Genomic DNA, 9,637 nt, shown 5'->3' with positions numbered 1-9,637 from the left:
GGGGTTGTGCCTGTGCCTGAGTCCAAGGGGACATCTGGGTGGTGGACATAGCATGTCCCTGGCTTCCCGCCTATCCAGGTGTTCACCCTTGGCTGACCTATGCTGGTGCCCTGGGTCAGCGCTACCTGCAAGGGTGCAGGGAGCTAGTCGAACCAGAGCCTATGCAACCACTCACTTGCTGTAATCCATAAAGTTGTGGCCTAAATTCTGCCAAAAACCAAAACAAAAATTTGAGTCTTGTGTGAATTTATTTAAGCGGGAGGTTTAAAGGTCTAAACACGCAAGGCTGTTTCCCATACTATTGAGTCTTCAAATGAGTAGCCTCCCGACCTAAGCACTTCCTCCTTTGCTTCAATACAGATCCAGCCGGAGTTTTAATTCAGGATGGGAAAGGCTTGCTTTCCCCCCAGATTTGTTCTGATCCATTAACTTTCCCCCCTTTTCCATTTTACTTTATGCAGTTTAAGATATGTTGATAACTGCCCTCTTAAAAGTAGTAAACAGCTGCGGGAAATGTCTTGGGCTGCCCTTAACGATTCCACAGGGAAATACAGCCTTGCCAACTTTGAATAATAATAGCCGAAGAAATAGTCATTTCCCTCCTTGGTTTTGCAGGAGGGCAAGGTTGACAACAGAATCTTGCTAGCGTGCCTGGTGTGTGTCACACTCCAGCAGACTGCTAATGAAAATTCTGTCTTGTAAACCCTGTAGTGTGTTCACAATTATAATTAGTGCTAAGCTTAAAAAGGGTAGGGGGGAGGACAGCTTTGTGGGGAGAAAAAGGTAACCAGAATCTAAAGCAAGCACATTAGCCATTTTTTTTAAAAAAAAATTCACAGGTTTGCAGGTTCCAAATTACCTGACCTTGTTTCTAGAGTAGCTCTAATGCATTAGTGATCCACTACACTTTTTACAATTTTATTTCCAGGAGTAGTTTAGGCAGCTGTGTACCCACTGTTTACTGCAGTTTTTAAGTGACTTTTGTTTTTCTTAAAAGCTACAGCTTCCCCCCTCCCCCGATATCTGTGAGCATAAAATGAATCATGATGGAGCCATGTGATCAGACCAGTATTCCTTTTCACAGTGTGATTACATTGATGTGCATGTGTCTACTAAGAATGTGTGAAGTTTACTTAAACCCATTGTCCTGTTTGCAAACCACAGTGGCCAAACAGATGCCTGTGGGAAGCCTGCAAGTTGTAAGGCTGCAATTGCGCTCTCCCTGCTTGTGATTCCCACCAATTGGGAATCAGTAAATTTCTGGAGGCTACATGTCAGTGGTGGATGTGGCCGTGGAAGAAAAAAATGAGCAGAGTAATGGATTTGACTCTTATCTTCTGCTGTAGGCTGCATTCCAGTCACGCAGAAGTCAGCCCCCTACATTGCTCTGTACAGTGGTACCTTCGTTCCCGAACGGCTTAGTTGCCGAACAAATCGGCTCCCAAATTATGCAAACCTAGAAGTAAGTGTGGACATTTCTCGGAAGCTCCTGAAGCCAATCGGAAGCCGCACCTTGGTTTTCGAATGGTTTCAGGAGTTGAACGGACAGTTGAATGGTTTCAGGAGTTGAACGAACAGATTAAGTTCGAGAACCAAGGTACCACTGTATTCAATCCAGTCAAGCAAGAGGAAGAAGAGGAGGAGGAGGAGGAGTTTGGACTTGATAGCCCGCCTTTCAGGGGCGTAGCGAGGCGCCGCGACACCCGGGGCGGCAAATTGCCATGCACCTGGGGGGTGCGCCGTCGCTACGTAACGACGTGGACTTTTTACCTTTTTACCGGGAGTCTGGAGGCTCAGCTTGGGAGTCGCGGGGGTGGGGGCACCAAGTGGCACCCCCCAGAGTGGAACCCGGGGCGAACCACCCCCATTGCCCCCCCATTGTGACGCCCCTGCCGCCTTTCACTCCCCTTAAGGAGTCTCAAAGCGGCTAACAATCTCCTTTCCCTTCCTCCCCCACAACAAACACTCTGTGAGGTGAGTGAGGCTGAGAGACTTCAGAGAAGTGTGACTAGCCCAAGGTCACCCAGCAGCTGCATGTGGAAGAGCGGGGAAGCGAACCCGGTTCACCAGATTTTGAGTCCACCGCTCTTAACCACTACATCATGCTGGTGTACATTGTAACAGTTCAAGGGCACATTCCAGTCAGCAAAAGTGCTTGTGGGAGGTCCAGTGAGAGGAGTGGCCTGGAGAGTGGACATGGGACTCAGCTATACAGCTGCAAATAAAATACTTTAAGTGTGTTTTAAGGGCAATATAATATGTGACATTAGATGGCTATGGTGAGCCTTATGGAAAATTCAGTGTTTTGTTTTTTTAATGTTTTTTTAAAAAAGCATTTTCAAAACGGTTATTATATGTGTATTGTGAGGGACAGGGGATATCGCGAAGTCCCTCCCCTCCTGAGTTCAAGCCCATCCCCGAGCACAGGGGAAAGCAGAGAGAGTTCCGATTCCAATGGGGAAGCAGGAAGTCGTGTCCGAGGCTCAGGCAAGGTAGAGGAGCCAGGGTCCCAGGTGGGACAGGAAGGGGCGAATAAGGGGGGGAGACCCATCCCCCCAACTCCGGAATTACGCAGAAAGAGGAGGGGAAAGAGGATGGGTCTGCCAAAGCTTTTGTGTTGGAGAAAGACGCGCCAAAAGCCATTCGGAGGTTCTGGAACCGACTGACCACATCACTCCGTGTAAATAGCAATGACTTCAGCACTGTAAATACGCAGCACCAATAAAAGAATAAAATGCAGAGCTGCGTAGCGTCGTTACTCTGAAGTAGCCCACTCCGGCCACTGTGACAGCAACCTCCGAATCCTTTTTTGGGCTACTTTGGAGTTGCCGGGATGAGCGTGTCAGAGGCGGAGAGATGGCGGCAGATCGCGGAGCAAGCCCAGCAAGAACTGCAGCAGCTGTCGCTGCAGGCGCAGGGGGAATTGAAGGCAGCTAAAGAAGAGACTAAGAAGGTCCAGGACGACCGGCTACAACTTGCGGAACAGGTGAGAGCGCTACAGGAAAGAGAGCAGGAATTAAGGGCGGTGGCGGTAGACCTCCAAAACAAGCTGGATGCAGAGAAAAACAAGGCGGGAGGGGCACCCCAAGTCCAAGTGCTGCCAGGAAGGAGAGCCGGGACCCTAGTAAGCAAGTTCAATGGAGACCCGAGGGAATATCAGGGCTTTGAGACTGAGATTGTGTATGCTCTTGAGCTGCACCACGATGAGTTCCCTGATGATGAGCACAGGGTAGCGTTTATTGTGGAGCACCTTACCGGGGCAGCCAGGGAGTGGCTAAGACCGTTAATCGCAACAAAGAATCCTTGCATGAAGAATGTCAAACTATTTCTAGAAGGTTTGAAAACGATGTATTCGTCCGATAGTCATATGGACCAGACTAAGGAGGAACTTCATAATTTACGCCAAGGAAATATGACAGTTCGCGCGTATTGGGCGAAATTCACCATGCTGGTGCACAGATTGGGGTGGGAACTAGAGTCACCCCCAATGCAAGCGGCGTTCTACTTGGGGTTGCATGAGGAGGTGAAGGATGAGCTCTCGAGAGGTCCAAAGCCCAGTAATATGGATCAGCTGAGCAAAGCGGCTCTGGCGGTGGGGGTGAGACAGGAATCCCGGTGGAGCGACAAGCAAGCAACGCGCGCAAAGCGGGCTTGGTTCCCACGGTCGCAGGAGAAGCCACTCCCCCAACAACCCTTTCAAGCCACGCCTGGGGCCAGCCAGGACCAGGAACCCATGCAGATTGATAGCGCGCGCGCGGGGGCTTTTCAAACCCCAGCGGCGCCAAGACGCAAGGAGGGAAGGGGTGGGAATTGCTTTCTCTGCAACTCCCCCCAGCATCTCGTCAGAGACTGCCCACATCGCAGGGAGTGGCAAGGAAAGGCGGGAACGGTTGTGCCCTCCCCCACTGACGCAGCACCACAGCAGGGAAACGGGAAAGCCTGGCTGCAGGAGACAAGGGGCAGCAGCCAGGCACAGTCAGCAGACAACAGCCCCAGCCCACCCACCCGCACAGAGAGGAGCAGAGCCAGCCCACCCCTCCCAGAGCAGGAGTGGTTCTAGAAGTGACGCTCACGCTCCCAAATGGCTATCCCCTGACGGTCCTCGCCCTAATTGACAGTGGGGCGTCAGCAAACTTCTTCTCGAGGAACTTTGCAGAACAGCACCAGATCCAGCTTCTGCAGCTGGATTTTCCTCTGCACGTGGCAACCATTGACGGCAGAGAGTTGCTGGGAGGGGCCATCACCCATCAACCCCCCCCATGAGAATGACGGTGGGAAGGCACTCAGAGACACTGGCATTCAACGTCACCACCATCTCAGACCCCCCCATCGTCTTGGGCATGAGCTGGCTGGCGCGCCACGACCCCTCCATCAGTTGGCACCAGAGATGCATCACTTTTGGATCGGACTTTTGCCTGGAACATTGCATGCAGCACCAACCAGGGGAGGGGCCTCCGATAGCCACGGTGGCCACCATGCACATCAAAGGGGGTGAGGCGATACCCAAGCCGTACTGGGACCTGCAGGAGGTCTTCAGCGAAGCGGAGTCCGACCACCTACCCCCACACAGGCCTTTTGACTGCCAGATCAACCTGGTGCCAGGGGCAACTATACCCCCAGCCAAGCTGTACGCCATGTCAGACCAGGAACTGGAGGATCTGCGCGCTTTCATCGACAAGAACCTCAAGAGGGGGTTCATCAGAGAAAGCAAGGCAGCAGGGGGCAGCCCGGTCTTCTGGGTGGACAAGAAAGACATGCAACAGCACCGTCTTGTGGTGGATTTTAGACGGCTGAATTCAGTGACAGAGCCAGTGGCTTTCCCCATGCCCAGAGTGGATGATCTCCTGACAGCGGCACGCAGGGGCAAGATCTTCACCAAGCTAGACCTGAGGGGGGCGTACAACTTGATCAGGATCCGGGAAGGCGATGAATGGAAAACCACGATGTTCACGCCTCTGGGCTCTTTTGAATATCTGGTGATGCCCTTCGGGTTGCAAGGGGGCTCAGCATGCTTCCAGGCCTTCATGCACCACGTCCTGGGGTCCCTCCTCTTCAGGAAATGCTTGGTCTTCCTGGATGACATCCTTATCTATTCCGATGACCCAGTGCAGCATGTGAAAGATGTCAGGGAGGTGTTGCAGCGCCTGAAGGAGAACCACCTGTATGTGAAGCTGGAGAAGTGCAAGTTTCACACCAAGGAGGTGGACTTCCTGGGCTACAAGCTGTCAGACAAGGGGCTGGCGATGGACAAGGACAAGGTGCAGGCCATCCTGGACTGGCACAGCCCCAGGACGCGCAAAGATGCCCAACGCCTACTAGGCTTCGCCAACTTCTACAGGAAGTTCATCAAGAACTTCTCTCGCGTTACGGCTCCCATCACTGACTGCCTGAGAGGCAAGCAGAAGTTCAGGTGGACACCAGAGGCGCAAGCAGCGTTCGAAAGCCTCAAGAGGGTGTTCGCCTCAGACCAGAACCTGTTCCACGTGGTTCAGGATGCGCCCCTACGCGTGGAGACAGATGCTTCTGATAAAGCTGTGGGCGCCATTCTGTTGCAACTGGACGCCAACAGAGAGTGGAGACCCTGTGCCTTCTTCTCCAGGAAGTTGACCCAGCCAGAGCGAAACTACACGGTGTTTGATCGGGAACTTCTTGCGATCCACGCTGCGTTCCAGCACTGGAGACACTTCCTGGTGGGCGCCAAGCACCCCATCCAGGTGTGCACAGACCACAAGAACCTGGAGTTCTGGAGAACTGCCAGGGTGCTCAACCAGCGGCAGATACGGTGGGCAGAGTTCTTCTCGAACTTCAACTTCTCCATACACTACATCCCGGGAGAACAGAATGTCAGGGCGGATGCCCTCTCCCGCAAACCAGAGTACATGGAGGAGGAGGCGCCACCGGCACCCAGGCACATTTTCCCCCCGTCAGCATGGTCCTGCGGAGCAGCAGTGGTGAGCGAGGCAGAACTCACAGCACTGACGGCAGCGGATGAGTTTGCCACCCGCATCTTCAGAGAACTGAGAGGGGGGGGGGAGCACGCAAAAGACTTTGCAGAACGCAGGGGGCTGCTTTTCTACAAGGGTGCACTGTACCTGCCCACCACCCAGCTTAGACGTACGGTCCTCAAGCAGATGCACGACAACCCAACGGCGGGTCATTTTGGGAGGGACAAAACCGCTCACCTAGTCATGAGACACTTCTGGTGGCCAGGGGTGCGGGAAGATGTTCGAGACTATGTACGGGGCTGTGACACCTGCCAGCGGGCAAAGGTGGTCAGAGCAGCGCCACCGGGATTGCTGGAGCCCTTAGCCACGCCACACAGGCCGTGGGAAGTGGTGTCCATGGACTTCATCACAGATCTGCCTTCTTCCAGGGGCAAGACCGCAGTGTTGGTGGTGGTGGACCTCATGTCCAAAATGTGCCACTTTATACCGTGTGCCAGGGCGGTCTCTGCAGAAGAGACAGCCAAACTGTTTGTGGACCACGTATTCAGACTGCATGGATTACCTTTAAGGGTTATTTCGGATCGTGGCCGCCAATTTGTTTCCAGGTTCTGGCGGCGGCTCATGAACCTCCTGCAGGTGGAGGTCAGCTTGTCGACGGCTAGACACCCGCAGACCAATGGACAGGCGGAGAGGGTCAACGCCATTCTGCAGCAGTACCTGAGATGCTACGTCAGCCAGCGGCAAACGGACTGGGTGGATCGCCTGCCACTGGCAGAATTTGCCTACAACAATGCGGTGCACGTCTCCACAGGGGTGTCGCCCTTTAAGGCCAATTACGGGCGCGACCTCAGATCTTTCCCAGAGAGGGAGGGGGAGGAGGAGGAGGAGGGCCCACAGGCTGAGGATTGGGCAGAGGAACTGGAGACGGTGCACCAGCAGCTCAGAGAACACTTGGAGAGAGCCAAGGAAGCGTACAAGAAGGGGGCAGATCGCCACAGGCGACCGGGGGAGGTCATTAGGGTGGGGGACAAAGTTTGGTTGTCCTCGGAGGGCCTTCCCATCAGAGGGAGGTGCAAAAAGCTGGCGCCCAGAAGGTTGGGCCCCTTCACGGTCACGCAACAGGTCAACCCGGTGGCATACAGGCTGGCACTGCCAGAGGACATGAGGGTGCACCCAGTGTTTCATAGATCGCTGCTGTCGCCATACAGGGAAAGCAGCAGGCTCCGAGGCAGCGAACAAACCCCCGAGGGAGGGGGGGAGAGGGAAGGCAGGGAGCAACTCAATGAGGCCACGGCCATCCTTGATTCACGGAGAGGGGTGGGGGGCCTGGAGTACCTCATGGCATGGGAGGATGCTCCACCGTCACAGAATGAATGGGTCCCAGCCACTCAGATACAGGAGGAATTCCTGGTAGAAGAATTTCACGCCCTCTTTCCCCATAGACCCAAGCCCTGGCACATGGAAAGGGAGGGGGAGGGGGAGGAAGCACGGGAGAGCAGTTCACCATGGCGCTGGGAAGCGGAGTTTGAGGAACCGGAGGATGAGGTATGGGTGTCACCGAGATCCACCCAGTCAGAGGAAGGAACAGATTGGCAGAACATTTTCACCCCTACCAGCTCTGACGCCACGGACTTTTTGGGATTCCCGTCCTCCCAGGCGGAAGGGGGGGGCTCGCAGGACTGGGGGGAGGTGTTCACACCAACGGGCTCGGAAAGCACTGAGTTCTTAGGCTTCCAGTCGTCACCGACACCTGGGGGGGACCTGGGGAGGGGTGAAGGAGAGCTTGGGAGGGGGGTGGATGTGAGGGACAGGGGATATCACGAAGTCCCTCCCCTCCTGAGTTCAAGCCCATCCCCGAGCACAGGGGAAAGCAGAGAGAGTTCCGATTCCAATGGGGAAGCAGGAAGTCGTGTCCGAGGCTCAGGCAAGGTAGAGGAGCCAGGGTCCCAGGTGGGACAGGAAGGGGCGAATAAGGGGGGGAGACCCATCCCCCCAACTCCGGAATTACGCAGAAAGAGGAGGGGAAAGAGGATGGGTCTGCCAAAGCTTTTGTGTTGGAGAAAGACGCGCCAAAAGCCATTCGGAGGTTCTGGAACCGACTGACCACATCACTCCGTGTAAATAGCAATGACTTCAGCACTGTAAATACGCAGCACCAATAAAAGAATAAAATGCAGAGCTGCGTAGCGTCGTTACTCTGAAGTAGCCCACTCCGGCCACTGTGACATGTATAGATTCCACCAGTGTCTAAAGAGAGGCGTGGAAAGCCACATACACCTTCCAGGTTAGAGGTTTCCCAGCCATGATATATTTATTTCAAGTTTTGATGAAACCTATTGATGTACTTTAGTCAGGCTTGTTGTGAAGGAAAGCACTCCTTCATTGGTGTGGAGAAGATCTGAGCATTGGTTCAAAAGCTATTAAGGCTTTCCTGACATGGGCATAGCCAAGGGGGGCGGGCGGGGGGCAGCTGCCCCTCCAAATCAATCAAAATCAGGACAAATCAGTACAAATCTGAGGTTCTGCCCCCCATAACAAAAGCCTGCCCACCCTAACAAAAATCCTGGCGACGCCCATGTTTCCTGACCCATTAAGGCCCATGGCAGCAGCTACTGGCAAAGTTATACAGTGCATGCTCAGATTCATTCTAAAGCTAGAATGCTGCCAGTACCCCAGTGTTTGCAGGGGGAGCCACCTAGTGGAGTCTGTATGGAATCCTTCAACTATGGAATGTTACTTCTCAGGGAATTGGGGGAGAGGGATAAAATGCATGGTGGTCTAAACCACAGAGCCTAGGGCTGGCCGATCAGAAGGTTGGCGGTTCAAATCCCCACAACAGAGTGAGCTCCCGTTGCTCGGTCCCTACTCCTGCCAACCTAGCAGCTTGAAAGCACGTCAAAGTGCAAGTTGATAAATAGGTACTGCTCCGGCGGGAAGGTAAACAGCGTTTCCATGCACTGCTCTGATTCGCCAGAAGTGACTTAGCTGTGCTAGCCACATGACCTGGAAGCTGTACGCCAGCTCCCTCGGCCAATAACGCGAGATGAGCGCCGCAACCCCAGAGTCGCCCATGGCTGGACCTAATGGTCAGGGGTCCCTTTACCTTTATCTTACTTCTAAGAGAATTGGGGGAGAGGGATAAAATGCATGGGGGCAGAGATATCAATGCCTCATGCTGATATTCTGTCTTCAGAAAGGGGGGTGCAGGTGGTGGAGGGGAAAGCTCACAAGGTGTGTGTCTGGAAAGGAGCAACTCAGTCCACCATTGGGGGTTAGTGACTGAAGAGGGGGAAGAAGGAAAGTGAGCTCAATGTAGACCATGGATTGGGGAGTGGGAGAGACTGGGGGAAGTTGGAGGAGTGTTCTGTACAGTTAATGGCTTCAAAATCAGCTGGAAAAGGACAAATGATCCATCTTAAAAGAGACAGCCAGTCTGATGTAGTGGGTAGAGTGCTGAGATCAGATTTGAATCCCTGCTCAGGGATGAAGCTCATTGGGTGACCTTGAACCTGTCCCTTTCTGCCTTCTGGCTGAACCACGGGTTTGTTGTGAAAATAAACAAGAAAGGCAGAAAACTGCACCTATTGACTTGCTCGCAAACACACACACACACACACACACACACACAGAGTGGTTCCTTGGTTCTCAAACTTAATCTGTTCTGGGAGTCCATTCGACTCCTGAAACTGTTC

The sequence above is a fragment of the Zootoca vivipara genome, chromosome 16 (assembly GCF_963506605.1).
Source record: "Zootoca vivipara chromosome 16, rZooViv1.1, whole genome shotgun sequence".
In the NCBI taxonomy this organism is placed as follows: Eukaryota; Metazoa; Chordata; class Lepidosauria; order Squamata; family Lacertidae; genus Zootoca; species Zootoca vivipara.
This window is presented reverse-complemented; position numbering follows the sequence as displayed.